The sequence below is a fragment of the Phascolarctos cinereus genome, unplaced genomic scaffold (genome assembly GCF_003287225.1).
Source record: "Phascolarctos cinereus isolate Bilbo 61053 unplaced genomic scaffold, phaCin_HiC Scaffold_9;HRSCAF=440, whole genome shotgun sequence".
Taxonomy (NCBI): Eukaryota; Metazoa; Chordata; class Mammalia; order Diprotodontia; family Phascolarctidae; genus Phascolarctos; species Phascolarctos cinereus.
The window spans coordinates 138977590-139001342 of record NW_027556402.1 but is presented as its reverse complement, the minus strand read 5'-3'; the positions used below and the strand labels follow the sequence as shown (position 1 = coordinate 139001342).

At 35.0% G+C, this 23753-nt stretch overlaps 1 protein-coding gene across 8 annotated transcripts in view; it reads left to right on the top strand.

The window, feature by feature from the left end:
- ADGRL3 (adhesion G protein-coupled receptor L3) overlaps positions 1 to 23753 on the top strand; it is a 943202-nt gene that overhangs the window by 380793 nt on the left and 538656 nt on the right. The gene's annotated exons all lie outside the window — the stretch shown is intronic.

Genomic DNA, 23753 nt, shown 5'->3' with positions numbered 1-23753 from the left:
TTAGTGGCCTCAAACACTTACAAATCTGTTGGTAACAAAGCCTCTGTTTTATTTAGATGTCTTAAAAATGCCTTAACACAAATGCCTGCCAAACATAGCCATACACTGTTCAGCACCCCAGTGCATCAATAGGAGTTTTGTTCTTTTTTAACTATCTTTTTGTTTGGTGTAGATGCTAACCCAAAGAGGAAGCATGAATTTAAAAATTTTAAAAGAATAAAGTAGGAAAGTAGGAAACGAAAACCACTTGTAGAAAGGAATTATATTATATTTCAGCCATTTTTCCTTAGGTATCTAGACTTGAGATATTAAAGAAATGATTCATGCGATAGTATTTGCCTCTCTACACAAAGAATGATGTAGGTGATCTCCTAGCACTCTGAAAGAGGATAGAAATACAGGAGGATTAGGTACTGTGATCAGGCAACAGGAAAAATGCAGACGTATAAGCATAGGTTTGACAACCTGAAAAAAACCCTGTTCTATCTAGGTCCTTGGGGCAGGGGGGAGGGGAGGAGGCTCTCAGTTTGTACCACAAGATGACTCTTTGGTATCCTCCATATGGTGTAGCTATTAAACATTCATGTATGGCAGTTTCAAGATTGAGACCATAGATATTTAAAGAAAGCGCATTTGTTAAAATGGCTCAGTCTAGAAAATCAATATTCCTAGATCTTTCATGGCTGTTCCATAGGGAATTGTTACCTCTGGATCACCTTCAGTTTGATTATAACCAGTACTAGTAACTCAAAGTTGGTAACATATGATATCCTGCATGAATGAACTTCTGCTGTTCCCTCTCAACCCTATTATTCTGTAGATCTTTGACAAATGTTAAGTGGTCTCCATGGAATGCATTTATTATTTTCATCATTCTTCATTGTCAGCATGTTCAGGAGCCATATCTAATTTTATTTTTTTTTCTAAAACATTGCTGGTACTCAAATGTCTGTTAATAATGTTCCATGGAAAAAGCCTTAAGTGATGGGATTGGAAATCCTGCTAAAAATTTAAACAAGAAGAGTATAGATTAATAGTCCTTAAAGGTTAACGTACCAAACATAAGCAAGAGATTGTTATAAGAATTCTTAAAATTAATTCTATTGTATGTCAAGATTTCTAATTATTTTACTACTTGCAACTAAATTCTTTTCTTAAACAATATGAATGGCTATACAATGGAATCATGGGTTAGAAAGTGAGAAAAAACCTGATGATATTTATTTTGAATACTGTATACTTGCTACAAAATGGTAACTTGGAGATACTAAAAAAATAGCATTTGGGTGCATCACAACTTATTATCAAAATCATAGTCTTATAGCTAGAAGGTATCTCAGATAATCTGTTCCAGACTTCACCTGAAGCATTGCTTCTATCATGTCCATACCCAGAGTGTCAGCTTCTACTTAATGACCTTCAGTGTATAGGAACAAATCGTATAACTGAATTTCAAAACAAAACAAATACAGATTCATTAGAAAGCTAATGTTACACAAAGTCATGTTCAATAACAATAGGTAAAGAGGGCGAGGCTAGAACCTTGGACTTGCTTAGATTCTCCAGAAGAATCTTGAGGTTAAAAACTGCTCTTTTGCATATTTATATCCCTTAATACAAATCTCTTACATAGCACCTATTGATTATTCTTGTCAAAGCAGCAGTGGAACAGAGGGCAGGTTAAAAAAAAATTGAGGAAAAAAAATTAAGAGGACACATATAAGAAGACACAATGATGCAAAAAGTAACACAGACTTGCAGAGTCAGAGAATTTTAGAAGGTCTCTAAGAGTTCATGTTGTCCAAACCCCTTACTTTACAAGTAAGGAAATTGAGTCCTAGAAAAATTGGAAGACTAGCCTGAGATCCCATGACTAATTAGTGTTAACTTAACTTGAATTAGAGCCACAGGATCTAAGGCAATAGGAAAAAGGCAGGAAGTGAAACTTGTACATGGATGGCTCTGGCAGCAAGGATTAATCAATTTGCTTGAATTCAGCATAGGGATCATAGGCTTTCATTCTGATGAGAGGCACTTCTATCAAAATTCCTTTCACATAGCAGGCACTTAAGTATTGAACTGAATTATATTAATGCTTCCTAATTCTTCTCTTTTTTAGCATTCCAAATGTCTATAATTATCTTTTTGAAGCATTTTGTAAAATTCCCTAAACAAAAATAAATTTACATTCCAATTCATTTTTTTAAATTTAAAAATGCCTACTTTTCTGTATTTTTTGTTTAATTCTTCTTTTTACTCAGGACAGGGCTACAAAAATCCCCAAAACAGCCAAAGATAGGATGTTGCAATTCTAGAATGGAGAGATAGTAGTCATAACTCTGACTCTGAAAAAAATCCAGTTTTCTAATGCTTATTCTTTCCCTATTCTTTGTATTTTATATTGGTGAAAGGTAGTTATTTTGAGTCTAGCCATGTTTACATTAATTTCCTCTGCAAAATTGGTTGCAGTGTGGAAACTATTTTAAACTGCTAAATACCTTCAACAATAATTAGATGTAGTGGTAAAGTGGCAATTGTGACAGATGTGCATAATTTGGCTTATGTTGGTAGGTTCTAATTTATTGAAGTAGGCTGACAAGAGGTTCTGTCCTTCCTATTCTTGAATATTTCAAGAGATATGTGATTTCAGTCAGAGATTGCTTTCCCGTCCCTCACCCCAACACAAATCACATCAGCACCAAGCCTTAGGGGCAAATTTGGGGCAGTAATTCAGGCAGATTAGTAGATAGAGTATTGGATTTAGAGTCAGGAAGAACTGAGTTCACCTCCTGACTCTGCCAGTTACAACTATGTGACTTTGGGCAGGTTACTTTAATGCCAGTTGGTTCATGTCTAAAATGGGGATAATAATAGTACCAACCTCACAGGATTACTGTGAGACTCAAATGAGAAGATAACATATGTAAGCATTTCACAGATCTTAAAGTGCTCTTATAAATGCTAGCTAGCTATTATAGTCATGATTTGACAGTTTCATGATTTTCTTTGGCCAAAAATATTCATCACTTGGTGAGCAAACTTTTGATGATGAATCACCCTTGACTTAACTGACATCCTGAGACTGGTCAATCACTGACCTTGTAATAGAAAAATTGCTGGCATGACAGCTAGTTTGTTCTCTGTTCTCACAGAACTCAGTCACTTCCAAGACATCAGAAGGCTTCAGAGTAGGAATTTAGTCCTCCTGATTAATATAAAATTATCTGTGGCTTATAGCTGTACTATACTCAGACCTTGTTCAATGTTGGAATCTTCTCACTATGTCTCAATTGGACTCATAATCTCACCAAAAGTTTCCTCTAGGAACATCAGCATTTGATGTTTGTGTAGGTTTTCATGATAACAATAGAGGGGAGGGGGTAAAGGCCCTGAGCTCTTGTGAAAACACTCAAGCTACCAAACATTGAAAGTAGGAAAGGTTTTATTTAGTCCAGTGAAAACACTCAAGGGATTCCGAACCAGTCATAAACAATCCTTCCAGTTACCAAAATTTGCAACTTTAGAGTTCTCCTCTGCTCATCTTTTTATTCATCCCACATGTCTAATGAGTTGCCTAATCTTGAATTCCTTTCGTCACGACATCTTCCTCTCTGCTCACATAGCAACTACCTTAGTTCAGGCACTTGTCACTATTGATATGAACTATTACAGTAGCATGTTTAAAATAATATTTAATTTTCCCAATCACAGTTGTTAACATTCATTTTTTTAAATAGGGTTCCAAAGTTCCTCCCTCCCTTACCTCCACTCTCCCTGACATGGTAAGCAATTTGATATATATGTTCTACATGTGCAAGCATGTAAAACATATTTACATATTAATCATATTATGAAAGAAGACACAGACCAAAAGAAAAAAAGAAAAAAAAATAAAGTGAAAATAGTATGTGTTGATATATATTGATATTCTATCAGTTCTTTCTCTGAATATACATAGCATTTTTCATCATGAGTCCTTTGGAATTGATTTGGATCACTTGTGCAATAGACTTCTAATTGGATTCTCTGAACTCAGGTATCTCCTTGCTTCAATTCATCCTCCACAGAGCTGCCAAAGTAATTTCCTTAAAGTTTATGTTTGGTCATGTTACCTCCCTACTCAATAAACTTCAAATGCTCTTTATTACCTCAAGGATCAAGGATAAACTCTTCTGGTATTTAAAGCTCATCACAACCTGGACCCTTTGTATCTTTCTAGATTTTTTTGTAACACATTGCTTCTCTCCTTGTATGGTCTGGCCATGTAGGCCTGCTTGTTATTCTTTTAAACCAGTAACACATCTCTCAGATCAGTGCCTTTGCACAAACATTCCTTCATTCCTCACCACTTGTAATGATCTCTCTTCCAACCTCCAGCTTCTTAGAATCCTTGGTTTCCTTTAATACTAAACTCAGATACCATTTGCTGCAGAAGGTCTTTCTGAGATCCCTAGTTGCTAGTGTCTTCCCCAAGGCTGTGTTTCATCTATTATGTATGTATCTTGTATATGCCTATTTATGTGTATGTATGTGTGTATATGTGTATAAATGTATGTATGTATGTATATCCTCTGCTAAGGTATAAGCCACTTGAGGATATTGATGATTTCACTTTTTTACCCCCTTCTCCAAGTACTTAGGTCACATAATGTAATAGGCACTTAATACATTTTTGTTCATCAATAGACTGATTGGGATCCCTGTACCTTCAACCAGAAAGAACTCAGAGTTGCTAGAGAATAGAGGAATCCACCTCCTGGCTAACCCAGGAGTGTATTGGAATATAGATCTAATCACAGCCAATTGTTAAATTTTCAATAAAAATATTTACTCTTCAGAAATTAACTATTGTTTCAATTCAGGGCATGATTCATTGGTAATAAATGTAAATAATGGAGATTAAACTAAAAAAAAAAGTGTGCCTATCTTCCCCTCCCCCCAACACTGGAGCCTGGTTGTTAAACATTTACCAGCAGACCTCTGCATTGCTGGATAAACATTGGTTGAGGTCAGCAGGAGTATAGTAGAAGACTTAGTAAATGAAGCTATTACTAGAATGGAGGCTTAGTGACTGCAGGCTAATCATCACCATCATTATTACTATAGACATTTATATAGATAGTGCTTTAAGGTTTGCAAAATGCTTTATGTCCATCATCTCATTTGAGCCGCACAGTACCCCTGGGATAGCTCCCCCTGATACCTGTTCACTTGCTTCATAATTAACACTGCAACCCTGAAAATGAAGAACCACAGAAAAAAGGATGAAGAACTTGGGATCACTAGAGAATTAACACTGCCCCATCTAGGGACCAAATCAAATACTCACTGCATATTTATGATGCCAACCTATGGTTGAGTCATCCCTGAAAAGACTTGGAGTCAATAAAATTCACTCTCATTTCCTAGACCTGCACCATTCAGCTGCATGAGTCATAAGGTTGGTAAAGGTCAAAATTTAGTTTTGCTTTTCCTCATTATGATTGTATTATTTCTCATCTTTCAATGGATCACACAGCTGCTGGCATGAACAGGGTTCAAGGCTTAGTTCAGAAACTTCTCTGCTTGGTGTGGGACCTCTTTTCTCACTCTGTTGCTACTACTCCTCAGTTGCCCCTTTCTGCTTCCAACCTGACCCCAGTAATTACTTGGCACTTGACTGATGCTTCCCTATAATTGCATTCCTGGGGCTGCATGGCTCCTTCAACTGATTGAACATTTGCACAAACTTCCCTTCAGAGAACCAAGTCTGTTCTATACTGACCCAACATAAATCTGGTTTTTGTTTGTTTATTTTGTTTTCTCTAACTTTTTGTGCATAGCTTCTTAACCAACTAACTACGCTCAACAGAGGCCCAATAGCAAAGCAATGAGGAATCTGCACCTTCTTTAGGAACTACTTGCCTAACCTTTTGTTAAAAAGAGAGGGAGGGCAACAGGGGAGGAATGTTTAGACACACTCAGTATATCCAGTAAGTCAGGGGTTCTTAACCTGGTGTCTATGACCTTTTTAAAAAATTTTGGTAAATATCTTAATGTAATTGTTTTCTTTTGTGATTCTATATATTTTATCATATGCACTTAAAAAATGAGATGTCAGTAGGCTCCACCCGACTGACAAGGGAACATTAAGGGTTTCTAGTTGTCTCAGTGGACAGAGCCCTAGGCCTTAGGTAAAGACTAGTTCAAATCTGATTTCAGTCACTAAGTGTTTGATCTTGGGTATGTAATATATCATCTCTCAACCTTCGTTTCCTCATTTTAAAAATGAGGATGATAGCACCTACCTTCCAGGGTTGAGTGAGATAATATTGCAGTCTTCAAAGATCTGTAGAAATGCTAGTTATTATTATTATCTGTCTATGGCCCAAGAAAATTAAGAACTCCTATAATTAGAAAAATAACTATACTGGTATTAAAAATGGGTATCTACGTGATTTGAATCTGGATTCATTCTACTAAAACTGCCATGGAATTGTTACTAAGATAATACTGGTATATAAAACAATCTATAAATATGAACCACTATGTAGATTAACAGGTATCGTGGCTTCTTGTGAGTGTTATTTCTTTGGACTAACTGGAGTTGTATAGATTGCAGGGCTTTAAGAGTGCTATTAGCATGGAGAACTCTTGTTGCAATGACTGCCATTTTTAAGGCCTTCTTATTTCTGTTGTGATACACCAATGCTATGAGATAAGCAGGGGAGAGGGCATCATTCCCATTTTACAGATGAAGAAAGTAAAGCTCAAGAAATTATAAATTACCTGAGATCACATGGTTAATGGTTCCATTGCTTGAATTTTAATTCTCTGATTTCTGGGAAGTAAAAGAAAGACTTTCTTCTCTTTATTCTTAGTTTCTTGCCTGAGTAGCCAACCCATTCCCTTCTCTTCCTAATAACCCTAACCAGTCCAGTCCTATTATCGTCTCAGGTCTCTTTAAAAAAACAATTTTAAACTTTTATAGACCTAATTTTAGCTGCCCAGGATCGTATTGTCCATTTATGACATTGCTGCTACAGAACTCTTACATTCATTCCATGACTTTATTGAAACAGTTAAAGATGCTGGGTGAGATACGTGTGTACACCAGTTTAAAAGCAATCTAATACTCACATCCAGTGTTAGTACTAAGATAGCACTCGAGAATTACTGGCAAACAACTGAATAAAACCTCCATTCTATAATCTGGATAGATCCTGTGATTAAGACCATTTGGGGCCATGGTAAAGAATTCCTTGTCAGTCAGCCTATTTTCCTTGGACTTTTAACATTAGGAACTTTCTAGTGGTTCTGAAGGAAACAAAATGGAAAACCTTGAAACAAAGCATATTATACTGCTGACAGTTTATGGAGCCCAAAGTTAAGTCATAATAATCACCCTAACAATCCCTTATTCACATAACTAATTTAGAAATTGTTGAAAAATACTTACCAGCACCATCAGTAATTGCTCAGAAATGCAAATTTTACAAATAGAATTGACATACTGCTTGGACATCTCTGCCTTTTGCTTATAATGTACTAAAAACTATTAATTTGGGGGATTTAGTGGAAGACCTATATTAGAATCATCTTGCACATAGATATCACAGTGAAGCCTCCAAAAGTCCCTCTTGACTTAAACAAATTTGACATTTAAAATGATTGAAGAAAAGTCCTGAGCCAGTGAGACTGAATTAGTACAGTAACTGAAATTAAAGGGAAAATCCCTAATATAAAGGCTTCCTATAAACATATAGACTTTTGGAAGTAGCTGCCTGGCAACAGTGAATAGAGTACTTGATGTGAGTTAGGGTGATGTGAATTCAAATCAAAATAAATTATTATTTATAATAAGAATAACAGATTTATCTTCAGTACATAAAAAAAAAATCAACATAAGAATACTTTAGTGGTCTAGATCTGGCCTGTGAGCCAGGTTTGCTGACCCTTGACAATAAATTGCAAAATAGTTACAAATCCCTATTAGTAGAATTTTTTGAGAGTTCTCCACACCAATAAAATCAGACATCTGGATATGAGGAGACAACATGCAGACAACTATATACGTGCAAAATATGTACAGGATAAATTGGAGAAAATCAATGGAAGGAAGGTACTAACATTAGGAGGGATCAGAAAAGACTTCTTATAGAGGGTAGACTTTTATCTGGGACTTGAAGGAAGCCTGGAAGCAGAGATGAAGAGTGAGAGAATTCCAGGAATGGGGAATTCTGTGCTGTGAAAATGCACCATGAGGAAATGGTATGTCTTGTACAAACAGCAGTAAAGAGACCAGGGTCACTGGATCATCAAGTATATGGGGGTGAGTGAGGTTAAGAAGGCTGGAAAAGAAGACCAGATTATGAAGGACTTCGAACATTAAACAAAAGATTTTTATATTTTTCTCTTTCCTTAAGGTGATAGAAACCACTAGAGTGTATGTATGTTTACATATAAATACGTGTATTTATACACATATTCTGCATATATGTGTAATAAAATAACAAATTCATGTATTTGGAACTATAAGTGACCTACAGTGTCATCTAACCCAATCCCCTCATTTTACAAATAAGAAAACTAAAGCCCAAAGATAGTAAATATTTTGATTTACTACACACAAGTAGTAAGTGGCAGTGTATTGAAGTAGCTTGAAAAGCAAGCAGTTAGAGGAACTAGATTCAAATGCTAGATCTTCAAATGACTATCTCAATGTCAAGCTGGATGAGATACTTAAATTCTCGCTCTAAGTCTGTGCACCTAAGTGATAGGGGAAATATTTCAACCCCGTTCTTTTAACTCTAAATCTAGCACTTTAGCCATAAGTGTCAAGCTATTTGGTTACTTTTATGTACATTATGCACGTACTTGGGTGGGATGGCCAGAGAAGAGAACAAGCATTTATTAAGTACCAACTATGTACACTGGAATAAGTGCTTTAAAAATACTATTTGATCCTCACAACAAATCTGTGAGGCAAATCCTGATTTCCAGATTCCACAGAGCTCAGCACTCAATCCATTGTGCCCCCTAGTTCCCAATATGGGTGGGTGTTTTGGGATTGAATTCATCCTGGTTTTTAATAGTTACTCCCCTTAATATGTTCCCTACAATGAAGCCAAATTAGTTTTGTTGCTTTCGCTCACATGACTTCACTTCTGTCTCCGTACCTTTGCACACAGCCTTTTCTCAATGCTACAAATACTTTCCCTCCTTTTTGCTTCTTAGAATCAATAATTTTCTTCAAAAGTTACTTTATGGGGTCGGCTACTATATGAAGTCTTTACTGATTCTCCTGTAACTAATGACTCCCCCCACAAAATGAACTTATATTTATTGGGTATGTGCTTATAAGGGTACAAATACCTTCCAGTAGAATAGAAACTCCAGAAGGGGAGGGACTTACACTTCTTTTTTTCTTCCAGACCAGAGAGAACTAGAAATGAATAGTTTTCTTTATAGTTGAAGTTATAGGAAAACTGAAGCTATCTCTTCTGTGAGGCCTGTTTACTTTTGGCTTTGGAGTATTGATAGGGTATATTGACCTACAGATCTTTTATCGATAACTCCTAAGCAATAGTTATGGCAAATGCTGGCTATATAAATGAAAAGGGCTCATTTTGTATTATTATTATTATTATTATTATTATTATTATTATTATTATTATTATTATTCCCACTGTGAATTGGCATTCTCTTAGGAAGTTTTAATCCTTAGTTGACAGCATTTCTGTGGTTGAACAAATTTGTCAAATGCCACAGCATAGACATTAAACACATTGTCAATACAGTCTACGTTTCCCATGTTAAATGAATTGTTAGTAGACTGCAGGTGAGCTAACGATCCATGAGTCACTTTGTATATTCCTTTTAGAACAATATAATGATTTTTTTTCTTTTGCCACTAGCCCTTGAGTTAGGTTCCATCATTTGTAATCGTACAATATATTCCTCAGGAATCTTAAAACTTAATTATTTAGGAACCTGCCTGTAAAGTATTATTGAATGCTTAATGATGGCTGTGTAATTATACAACCAGTTATGAATTCAGTTTTTTTTAAAGCAAACATGTAAGGATGAGTAATGATTAATCAGGCCTCAGCATTTTAGTAAAAAATGAATTTATATAATATGAAAACCATTACTGGTGTTAAAACATCGTCCCAAAACTTTTAATTTCATCTTCTCTTCCCTTTAAATGTTGTAGTTATTTTAGTTTGTTCTCATAATGTTGTGGCGTCTTTTTTCTGTTGCTAGTTTGTGAATGTTTGCTAGTGAGGACTGAGGACTACTTTTGAATTTCACTAAAATGATACCAGCTTTATTTATAAAATCTCTGATTGTGTTTGTATTAAATTTACTGTATCATGAATGTGGAGAATAAGTTCATGTGATAGGATAAAGCCTATGTATGTATGTATTTATGTACATGTATTTCCTTTAGGGCTTCATAAACCTTTAGTTGTAGTATAATGTGCATAGATTGCCTACTACTGAATTCTTACAATTTATTTATTTAGTTCAAACATATAAACATATATTTGAGTTGCTACAGGAATCCCATATGAACATTTCTAGAGAAGAAGCAAGAGCCAAGTGGCGTGTATTAATGGAATTCACATTCGAGGTCACAGGAAAATGCTCTATTACATTCCAAAAGTACTGTATCTTTTTATAGTGGTTTAAAATGGCAAAAATAAAATGAAGCCTTGAAATTAACCTGACTACTAAAATGTAACTTTGCCCTGAGCTTAGAAGAGGCCATTAGTGCACAATTCATTCTTTCTATGCATGAGGAAAACTGAGAGTAACAATTGTTCTGTCAGTTGGGTTACCCTACATTTTAGTGACTACGTTTTTGGTAGTATTGAAATATGTAGAATAGATATTAAGTACAGGTTAGAGGGTAAGGTTGTGATCCAGAAAAATGGCCTGAATTCTTAATACTCAAGTGACAAGTTAGATAAAAACTCAGTATAACCATGTGTATCAATCCAAGACACTTTTCCAGTGATTGTTAGGAATTTCGGTCAGGGGACCAGTTATTTACTTCCTATCTTGCCAAATGAATATCACAAGCTGAAATCATAGATTTGATTCAAAACAGCAAAGTAAAAAGTATAGAGCATTTCTAATAATAAGGATCCATGGACAGATTTGTGATAATAATAATACAGGTACTCTTTATACCAGTGGTATTAAACTCAAATAGAAATATACTATAAAATCCTTATGAGTCACATATTTATTTAGAAAACTGCATATTAAAATTATCTGGTTTATTATATTTTTATTTATTCTGTTAAATGTTTCCTAATAACATTTTTATTTGGCTTGGTTCACCTTTGGGAGTGTGGTGGTCTGTGTGCTACCCATTATGTTCAATGCATCTCCTTTACACTCATGTTGGTCAGCAGCCTACCCATATTGATGCCTCTTCTGGGACCCTTCTCCATGTCTTCCTACAAGTTCTTTACGGGGGTCCACTCACCCAAAGTACTAGAGTTCTTTTTCTGGGTTTTGTCATTGAACTGATGCCAATCTAGTATATAATCTGAATTCCAAGGATATAGGAAAGTTTTGAAGCTTTCCCAGTCTACAGGAAAAAAGTTATTTCTTTTGGATGGATTCAGGAGATTTATATTGGGCAACCTCAAGAATCTGGTCATTCCTAAGTAAGTAAAAGAGGTCTAGAAAAGAAAAATATTAGATTTAAAAGAAATTCACCAAGTGACAACTGTCACAGAAAACAGCTCTAGTTGTAGCTTTAAAGTGAATTTCGAATTTTGAGAATTACAGTATGTACCTGTATTCTAGGTCAGATGTTTACTATGTAACCTGGGGAAAATCACACTGTCTCCAAGGGCTTAGTTTCTCTATTCATAGAATGGAAATAATATAGCCTTTACAGGTATCAGAGGGATACTATGGGAAATAGTTGAATAATTTTGAACATATACTTTGAACTACTTAATGGGAAAAAAAAGCCTAGATTATTACTATAATACAATAATCCATAGACAATAAAATTTAGTTACAAAATGGAAAGTAATCCCACATTTCTCTTTGTCTCTATGCTTGGGAGAGTAATAATAACATTCTTTTGTATAATTCCTTAAAGTTTACAAAGCCCTTCCCTCACAATAATGCTGTCAGGGAGGTATTATCCTCCTTTTTACAGGTGATACAAACTGTGACTCAGAGAGTTTAAGTCATTTGTCCAAGTTGACATGACTGTTGTGTTGGACTCAGGATTCAAACTCCAGTCTTGTCTAATACCAAGCCTGGAGCTCTTTTCACTATGACATGCTGCCTCTTGTAGATTACTATAAAAAGATAAAATACACGTATATCACTACATCCTTTAGTTAGTATGTTTTGCTTTGACCCCTAAGTATTAACTGTTCTTCAAGGATTATAGAATCATTTTCTGTTCATTCCAGAAGTTCCCTCTATCAATGAAGTCATTGGTCCAGTTTCCATCCCTTCTGCAAGTTACTCATGTTGAAATAATTTTGTATTTTCTAGTGTTAGGATGTAAGTACCTGGGCACGAGGATATATCTCTTACCCAAACTCTACCTATTGAATAACAAGCTTCCTAGATTATTCAGATAGTAGATGTGTTGTTCATTGTCGTCAATTGCCACCTATAAATAAAGTTTCTATGTGTATATGTCTGTGACATAATATGATATAAATATATATGATACTATATACATGACAAATGTGTACATAGTATATATTTACATAGACATTCATCTCCATATAGATATAGATATAGATATATCTATATACATAGACGTGCCTATAAATACCTATAAAATGTGTGTGTGTGCGTGAAAGAGTAAAATGAGGGAATCTAGTAGGCAGTCTGAGAAACCATGCTAGAAATGTTCTGCCTTTTCTCAGCTTTGCTCATTAAGCTTGTGTCTTGGCCAGAATGAGCTACAAACTGGAAGCTGAGGGACCAATAGTAAAGTTGGGGAACTACTCGATAAATTACTATCCTTACTATTCATTTATAATATTCTCATTTGGATTTTTAGCCAATAGGTTCCATGTTCTGAAAGCTACAATAGTAAGAGGCCAGAGTTTTACAAAGAAACATAGAGAAAAGAGTGCAACAAATACAATTGGGGTCTTTATTGACTCAAGTACTAAAACTAATAAACATTTTTTCTGTCACTCTTAAAATGTCACTCATTTTTGCAGTATTGAAAGCTTTATGAGTCTAGAATGTAGATCATTGTTCTCTTCACAATCCTCAACACAATTTCGAAGATAGTACCACTTGTTGTCATTAGCTTTAGTGATATGTTTCAAAGTTGTCTCTTTACTTATGCCTTTATGGACAGATGATAGGGGCAATCACATAATTCTTTCATATTAACAAAGATGGAGCCAAAATCCATAACTGATTTAGAAAAAACACATTCAACAAGGGACTTTACATAGTCTCTGAGTGCTCTTAAATTTAGTGTAACTCTTAGGAGTTTGAGAGTTTTTTCATTAAAGAATAGTGAAAGACAAGCAGTTAAACCTTTGTATAATTTTACATTAGTAATGGCCTATAAATGCCACTGTAAGGCTTCTATATCCACTGTAACAGGCAGGCCATCATTAAAACGTCTAATTCTGTAGAAAGTATACATTGGTAATAAATGAGTTATTGACTTTTACTTTTTTGAAAACTAAAACCACATTGTGAGTCTACAAGACTCCCAGCAAACCTTGGTGCCTACTGTATATGAATCAATAATATATTAGTTATAAAAATGACTCGACTGTTTTACATTATATACTATATAAGTGTCCCAGTTATTTAACAATTAAGGATTTCAGGGCTTAAATAAATGTGTACGAAGATGTCATTTTAAACTAATAATGAATTGAAAACCTTGAAATTAAACAGAATTTTAGGTAATTTGAAGCATTAACAGAGTGTGAGGGTAAACTTTAAAACAGAGTAATTAATGCATTTGGAAGACAAGACCCAAACCTTTTTATGTGGAAAGACTGGGTTTAGATATAGATCTTTGTCTTTAAAAGCTTACATCACAAAACAGTATTGCTACTCAAATGCTTGACAGTATTGTTTATATCAGCAGAAGAAACATAGAATTCTGGATCTTTAGAATAAAATTAGTCACCATTTCTATGCGTTGAATTAGACAGTAAGCTTTGATTTTTCCACTATCTTTTAGGCAGAAAAAAAATCATCTTACATTCAAAGAATATTGATATCAAAAATAGAGATAAGTTCATAGAAGAAAAACTTGGGTTATGGCCTGTTGAATGAATATTTTTGGTAATTTAGTGCTACTGAGATAATTTATTGTCATGTCAGATCTGACACATTTTTTGAAGAGCTTAATTTATGATAGCCAGTCACTGTGAAATGCTCATTTCTGTAATATGAAGCCTTACTACCCTTCTCTTCCAAATTGAAAGGCTTTTGCCCCCATGCAAACAATAGCATAAGAGTGTGATCCTTATCTGATGTCAAATTCGATATTAAATGTGGGTTTTGGTCCCCTTGGGCAGCATTTGAACTGTCACTAAGGAAGTGTACCCTGAAAAGCTGTTTGGGTTCTTATTTACAGATAATCCACCAGGTAGTGCTCTAAAAGACCTAACTGTACCAGCTCACTCAACTGGGCATGCATAGACACACACCTGAAGTGTATACACTTCCTAGTGCCAGTTCCCATTGTAGGGATATGGATAGTTTGCTAATAATTCCTTATTCTCTTTCACAACTCACTGACCACAATCACTACATCATAATCTCTTTTCCATCCTTAGGGCATTCCCAATCGATGCATTGAATATACATTCAGATTGAATGGATTTTATGAAATAAAAAATGAATGTAAAGCATAAAGTGGTGGCATCTGATTAGCAATAGCACCAGCTGTTTCTAGAGCCTTTATTTTCAATTCTTCTTCCCTCTCCCATTCTCACCAACTTCTGGTTCATAGTAGAGAGACATATCTACCTCAGCATCTTTAAGGAACACTTTTTGTTGTTTTTTTGTTTGTTTTTTAGGCAATTGGGGTTAAGTGAATTGCCCAGAGTTGCACAGCTAGTAAGTGTCAAGTGCTTGGTCTGAGGGCAGATTTGAACTCAGGTCCTCCTGACTTCAGGGCTGGTGCTGTCTCCACTGCGCCACCTAGCTGCCCCTTTAACACTTTTAAGCATTCTTGATATTAAAGTCACTAGGGAACAGTAATGGTTCTATTATGCTCTTTAATAGAAAGGAAGAGGAAATCAATTCAAGGAAGTAATCATAATGTTTAGAAACTATAGTTTTATGTGTAACATTATACATTTTAAATATGAATGGAATATCACAAATAATTTCATTCTATTTTTTTCCCTCATGTCATAAAACTATCTTAAATGAGAATCTTCATAATGGCTCTTTCTTAGTTTGAGCTCCATGCTTTTCAAGCAGAAAAAGGAACATCAATCCACCTAAATATTAAAAATCCTAAATATCTCTAGTAATGAGGATATTCTAAAAGCATTTACAAAGGATGAGTGAACAATTCAAATGCTAGAATGGAATCTTAAGATCTCTTATATCAGCCAAACCCTGGGTTGTAAAATGAGAGTAAGAATATGTTCTTGATGGTTTTCCCTTTAGGAGCTTTCAGTCTCAAACCACATTCACCCCAATTTTAATGTATGCACATAAATGAATTAAAAAAGGTATAAAATGGCATCTCCTTAGATCCGATTTAATGGGACTTCTCAAAAAAAATAGTATGCAAATTTTTGGTGGCCTCAACCCATATAGTTCTGATTTGCATAAACTAATTTCAAGAATTGCCTATTAATTCTGGTATGTACTTGAGATTGGGGCAAACCCAAAAATGTCAGATGCAGGAGTTAATTGAGAAGTTCAAAGAATTTCCATCATGATCTATTAAAACTTCCTGTTGCATAGCTAATGGATAACCAAAACCTTTTCAATGTGTGAGGGCCTGAAATGACTCTATAATTAAAGAAGAGCAGCATTAAAAGGAAAAACGTTACATGAATATGAATTGTTGCAATTTGTAATCTGTATTACTAATATGAGCTTATAGATTTGCTCCTCATTGTAGGGTAGTTGTGTATGATATGAGGGAATAACCAGTTTTCTACTTTTTTTTACAATGAGAGAAATGAGGCAGAGAAGCTAAATAACTGATTTCCTTTGTAAACCCATGATTTTATTATACACACTTGAAAACATTCTGAGAAAAGGTCCATAGTCTTCAATAGGATGCCAAAGGAGTCCATGATATGTAAGAGGTTAAGGGGTGTGTGTGTGTGTGTGTGTGTGTGTGTGTGTGTGTGTGTGTGTCCAGATTTCAGCAGTGTGGGAATCCTAGTATTGAAACATTTTCTACTGATTCATGTCAGCAATGAGACAACTGTTCATTTTAGAGAGCTGCCTAGAGCAAAGTGGGGTTAAGTAACTTTCCTGTGGTCAGGCACATAGCTAATGTATTTCAGAGGTATAACTTGGACTGGAGCCTTCCTGATTCCCAAGATGGCTTTCTATCCATTAGGCACCTGGTAGAAAGCCATTTATAGGCTCAAAGGACTTAGAGCAGGATGGACTCTTAGAGAGCATCAGCCTCATTTTACAGATGAGGAAACTGAGGCCCAGAGAGTTTGTTACCTGTGAGGGATTTTTTAATAAATAAGGCTGGCAGAGGGGGGCGGGGGGCGGGGGGCAGGGGAGCCCAAGATTCAAACCCAGATTTGATGATTCCAGCTTGCTTCTGTGCCATACTGCTTTCTCATGCTTTTTTTCCCTCTATAAGAAATCTTACTTATAAAGTAAGTTTTATATTATAAACTTATAAATAAATTATAAAGTAATTTGCACCAAACCATTCAGTAGCTGTTTCTTTTATTTGTTAATGGGGCATGGTGGCAGAGGTGTAGAAGGATGGGGAGGGATCCTTCAAAATGAAAAAAACACAGTGATCCAGTACACCCTATTCAGAACCCCCTGCCTCTACTGTCTGAATCAGAGATGGACCAAGCAGGCTATTTGCAAAGAAATGAGTCAGAAGTTATGACTCTTTTTTAAATTTTTTTTTTACTTTATTTTGCTTTTGACTTGCACATCCGCCATTAGTAGCCATTCCTTTGCCAGCACTGAGCTGCTTTTGTTTATAGCATGGTTGGATACTTAAATGAAAATTAATAAATGAAAAGTTTAAAAATAAAACAGAGCTTGGAAGACATCTGGCATGGCATTTAGTGCTGATTATGATGAGGCTGAATTTGGCTCTTGCTCTTATACTAACAGTCAATGTTGCCGACACATTGGCAGGAGGTACTTCCAGCACAAATGCATATGCCATTGAATAGTTTGTTCCATGTGTGGACATGTTTCTTGTATATGTGGGTGTGTGTTCTCTCTAGTAGTGCTATATAGGGATGATGATGTGACTCACAAGGAAGAAGAAGCTGAACAAAACATGTTTGCATAAGCATGCTCTACCTATGTTTTTTTGTTGTTGTTGCTGTTAAGTTGTGTCCAACTCTTTGTAACCCCATTTGGGGTTTTCTTGGGAAAGATAGTAGAATGGTTTACTGTTTCCTTCTTCAGCTTACTTTACAGAGGAGGAAACTGAGGCAAACAGGGTTAACGACTTGCCCAGGGTCACACAGTAAATGTCTGAGGCCAGATTTGAAATCAGCTCTGACTTCAGGCCTGAAACTCTATGCACTGTGCCACCTAGCTGTTCTCTCTCTGTCTCTCACTTTCTCTCTCTCTCTGTCTCTCTCTCTCTCTCTCTCTCTCTCTCTCTCTCTCTCTCTCTCTCTCTCTCTCTCTATGTGTGTGTATACACATATATACACACATACATATACACATATGCATACATATACATACATACATGTGTGTATGTGCATGTACACGTGCGTATGTATACATGCATAAATTACCTATGAATTGATTTATATCTCTAGAAAGTGAATCACAAGTGCATATGTTGGATTTTTATAAGCATGTGATAATTGTCTATATCAAAGCCTCGTATAAAACATTAAAAGAAGAAATGATGTCATTGAGCATATAGGTATTTCTTTTTAGAGTTGGTACTTTTTTCTAATCATTATCTCCAAAATAGACTTTGGACAAGTCATTTCACCTCTATGGACTTCAATTTCTTTATTTGATTGAGTTGGACTGAATTACCTCTAAGTCATATTCCAGCTTTAACTCCATGGTCCTGTCAAAATCACAAAACTGTGGGCTATCAAGAACATGGCAGACTAATTGGAAGAGCCAGCTGTTTGTGTTTAGATAGAATACGTAGCGATATGTTTAAGTCCTGTTCCGTTTATTCCATGATCTAAGGAGTAAACCTATTCCTCCTTGGTGTAATCTTTGTTAATGTAGTCACCACGCAAACAAGTGAAGAGATTCAGGTACAGTGAATCTGGATGTGCCATGCATATAGCTCTGCCTGAATAATGGAAATTCCTCCCATTTTCTATTCAATTGGCCTAACTTGTTTGTCTCTACTTAAGAAGAAAAATCTCTCTCACCTACTAGAGAGGTAAGATTTGACTCCATATAAGACTTGCTAAGCCTAGTACACATTAGAGCCAATTCCAGGACCATAGTTGAAGATCAAGAAAGAAAATTGTAATTTCCAACTGCCCTACTAAAACTAAAACAGAACACAACAAAACAAAAACCCCATCATTAAAATATGCATACAGGCAATTTTTCATTTAGATTAATTTCTTTCAAAGGGTTATGATAATTTTGGTAGATGATATAACTAGCAATGTTGTGTAAACAATATGCATAGAAAATGGAGAAAGATTTTCTATCCTAGAGATACAAAACAAATGTGGTTTCAGTTTTTTTTATTTTTTTTTAATGCTGTCTCAAGTTGCTTAATCTAGGTTTGTTTGTTGTGTATTCTTAACAGCAATCAGTACTTCTGCCACATATTCTCAAAACCAACTAGTTTTTCAGATAGGGATGATTAAATCTACCATTCAGTACTCTCATTTGATCCACAGTGAGGGGCAAAACACTTCACTTAAGAAATGAATTATCTGATTTGAGAGGAGATGAAAGAAATGGGAGACAACACTGACCTGTTCACATGCTTCTAAGAGAACAAGTGCTAGCAATAATGCTCCAGTTTAGGGTTGTTCCCTTTTTCTGTGTGCCTTAAACTGGGACGTTTTGATGGAGGTTTAGGAAAGTCTGAGTCTTTTCATTTTTTTCAAGGTGGGAAAAGATACAATACTCATTTTGATATGGAGTTTACCACAGGCTGAAAATTGAATCCCTTCAAGTTGGTTACTTTAGTAGCCTTGAATTAAAGAGATATCATTTTATAAAGTATTATCTTTAATAGTTCACATGGAACTTTATACTTTATAAAACCTAGACTTTGACCTAAGTATAAATTAAAATATTAAATAAATAATAAAATAAAACTTTGATTTAAGAAGGAAACTGAGACTTAGAGTGGTAAGTTAATTTTTCAGAAATCACATAGGTAGTAAGCTATAGAAATATAAAGATTCCAACTCCACAGCCAGCACTTGCTAATTCTTACTTTTTTTTATTTTTTATTTTTGTGGCTAGGCAGTGGGGTTAAGTGACTTGCCTAGGGTCACACAGCTAGTAAGTGTTATGTGTCTGAGGCCGGATTTGAACTCAGGTCCTCCTGAATCCAGGGCTGGTGCTCTATCTACTGCTCCACCTGGCTGCCCAGCACTTGCTAATTCTTAAAAAAAAAAAAATAGCTTTACCATCTTGAGATTTTATTTCTTTAAGTTAGCCATTTATCCTTCTATTTTCAAATTCAAATTACATATTTTAAGGCAGATGTAATAGAATTTGTGTTAAATGGCATTCTATTTTGGCAGTGATATGATAGTGACATAGGAGAATAAATCTTGATCAACTGACAAATTGAAACTTACGGCCTTAATTAGTTGTCATTTAATATATTTGCTTAGAGTGATGATTTCACTTCACTTAAATTTTGGGCTCTATTTTTCCTCTTACTAAATATTTACTGTATTTCTCAATTATTTGCCTTTTCTTGAAAACTATAAAATGTTTTGTTGAGGTTTGTATTTTTTTTTCTTTCACAGTTGTGAAAAGTAGGACTAAGTGATGATTGGTTAGTTGTTTCAACTTACTGGGAAGATGGGATTTGTAGATGATTATTGAGCTGTTGAAAGAAAAGTTGAATTGCAAATAAAATGTTGAATGATGGCTATTATTGTTCCAGTGTTTCACTAACTTAGATTCTTTGGAGTGAGCAGGGTTTTTTTTGTTTTTGCTTTTGAAGAATCTGTAGTACATGAAACAAAACTGAATTTATGAGGCATTGACTGACTGACATCATTTCTGTTTGTGAAATAGAGTGCAAAATTTAACATGAAAGGAAGTCAGTAAATAATATATGCATTATGAGAATAGAGTTTTTAGGTAAGTAAATTTGTAAAAACAATAAAGATGGTTTAAGCAGTCTTTTTTGAATAAAAATTAAAAAGAGACTTTTTTTTTATTAGATTGGTTATGGGACTTAGGAATACTTGAGTTCAAATGTATTCTCTGGCATTTTACCAATCTTAGGCAAGTCATGGTTGCTTCTTTGTGCCGGACAGGTTGTGTCCTGTCTATAGAAAGGATTCCCATACTTGGAGCTGTCTATGTAGATTGCATCATAGATCATCCCCACACATTAAAAAGAAAGTAGTATCAGAAGTTTAAAACTATATTCCTTGCATTGGCAGTCACATAAAAAAATGCATTTCAGTTACATTTTAATCAAAATTAAAAGCAGCAATACTTTGATCAAAACACTTTGAGTTTATAAAATGAATTTCTAGTGAAAACATGAGGTACTTCTGTATGTTTTATATGTTACCTCACTGTTGTGTTCTAATGAAAAGTAGACACAATAGTTTTAAATTCATTTTTGAAAGTATTGAGCAACAGAGCAAAATTATCCAAGATTGCTAAACCTATTTTTACGTAGATTTGGGGTTTGATCTCAGGATTCTAAGCCAGTGTTCTACTAGACTACAGAGCAGGACATTTATTCCATCTATCCCTTTAAATTTTATCCATACTAATCACATTGAAGAGGCAAGTGAATTGAGTCAAGATTTAAAAAAAAATGCTCCATTCTACATGATAACTCAGGTCATCTAGTTCATCCTTCTTCCATGAAGCCTGACTTATGCAGATAAATTTAAAATATTTTTTTTTATTCTGAAATTCATCCCCTCTCTCTAAAGTTTCAGGGTTTTATTTATTTTGTCTGGTTTACTACCTACATTTTTGACTTTCACATTTTAATTTCTTTGCCTCCTTGGAAATATTTCCTTCATTGGGAAACATATTGGCTTAGTTTAAGTAAATACTTTTTTAAACTCTGTCTTATTGAGTCAAAGGAACACAGCAAAAGGAAATTCAGATTATATCATCTAGCCCTCTTACTTTATTCATGAGACCAAAAAAGACATAATGACTTATCTAAGACCATATGTAACATTCATAGAAGTAGTTCTAGCTTATGCAGGTCCCTGATTTCTGGTCTAATATTCTTTTCATGACACTCTGATGACATGGTAGATAATAGCATTTTTAAAGTGGCCCAGGGGGGCAAGGTTCATAGCCATTGTCTTTTTCTTATTATGAGTTAATTTAATAAAGCTCCTCCCTTTCCATCATTTCCCCAGTGCCAGACTTCCTTGGAATTGAACTGCTAATTTCAAGATTGACCTTATCTATTCAACATGTCAGGGGCACTACAGACTAATGTAATGTTTTTGATGACCTCATTGTCACATAATTAAACATATATCTTTTTATTCTGATTTTCCCTTTGGGTAATAGCCTACCAGATTAGTTTATATTACTATGAGTTGACTAGCAAATTATTGCTCCTATTAAGACAATTGTATGAGTGTTTTTAAAGAATTTGGTAATATTTATTAAATAAGTAGTTCTTGAGAATTAAGATGATTATATGTGCATTATACCATATTTGTTTCCAGGCATTGTGTGTTTAGGAGCTGATTTAATGTTACATATAGTAAAGAAGATCACAATAGGGAAGGCATGGTTAGAGGTAGTTTGCCTGAAATAATCTGAGAGTTTTAGCGAATAAGAAGTTGAAAGTCAGCTAGCAGTGTGATGTGGCAGCCAAATATATATCTATATACATATTTTTTTCTTCAATTTGCTGCAATAATAGCTGTAGCTTTTAGGAATAAGGAGGTGATAGCACCCCTAGTCATACCACATTTCCAGTACTGAATTCAGTGAAGCCTGTGTGTTCATATCATGCATATTTCTAAAACTTTTTTTTTTTTGGTGAGGCAATTGGCATTAAGTGACTTGCCCAGAGTCACATAGCTATATATCTGCGTGTCTAAGGCCAGATTTGAACTCAGGGCCCCCTGACTCCAGGGCCAGTGCTGTATCCACTGTGCCACCTAGCTGCCCCCAAACATTTTGTTTTCTTTATAATTTTAATTCTTCCCTGTTCATAGTGCTCTTTGCTTCACAATCATATATTATCATCAGTATAAGCAATCTCCTTTGACGCTTCAATACCCTATGATAGGTCCTTATCACCTTATGCCTGTACTACTGCAATAATTTTCTGGTGGGTCTTCTTGATGGAAGTCTTGGCCCTTCAGCCCATCCTCAATTTAGCTATCAAAGTGATCTTCCTAAAACACAGGTCTAAACTCCATTGGTTCCCTATTATTTCTGAGATCAAATATCAAATCCTCTGTTTGGTTTTTAAAGCCTTTTTATTGGCTGGATCTCTGCTACTTTTCCTAGATCCTTTACTAGATACTTTTCCTAAAGATCCTTTAGATCTTACTCTGCTTTATGTACTTTAAGATCTAGTGGCCCTGGCATCTTTGCTGTTCCTCACAAGAAACTCCATCTCATGGTTCCGTGCATTCTCACTGTTAATCATCCATGTTTGGTAGTCTCTCTCTCTCCTCACTTCTGTCTCCTAGATGTCCTTGCTTCATTTAAGTCTCAACAAAATCTTGCCTTTTGAAAGAAATCTTTCCCAATAATCCTTGCCTTTGAGATTATCTCTAGCATATTCTGTATAGATCTTATTTTGTACATAGTTGTTTGGATGTTGTTTCCTGCATTATTTGGTAAGCTCTTTGAGTGCAAGGACTATTTTTACCATTTCCTGTGTTTCTTATATTTATTAGAATGCCAGGGATATAGTTGGTGATTAATACCTGCTTAGGGATTTGATAGAGGACAGGTTTAGCAAAAGAGATGAAATTTTGAAGTGATGCTTGATTTTGGGTCACTGAGCACAGTGCAACTTCTCAGATAGGATCCAGCTATCCTTATGCTCAGTTCTGATCCCAGCTCATTGTTTCTCTGCAGTGCCTATCCAAGCTATATCTCTTGATGGATTCATTCAATTGTTGCCCTTCCCCCCAGTTGTGTGTATAGGACATCTTTTCACATAGGCAGAAGATAACTTTTATTTTCATATTTCATGAACTCCTAAAATTGCTTATGGAAAAGCACTTGATAAACAGTCACGTCATTACTGACACTAAAGCACTCAAAGAAAAAATAAAACAAATGCTAATATCTTAAAACCTGAAAGCTATTAAAGGTGAAGCCCTAGATTTTCTTTACATTTTCCCATAAAGACATTAGCAATTTATAATCCCTCAGTAACTTCTTAATAAGCTTCAAAATAATGG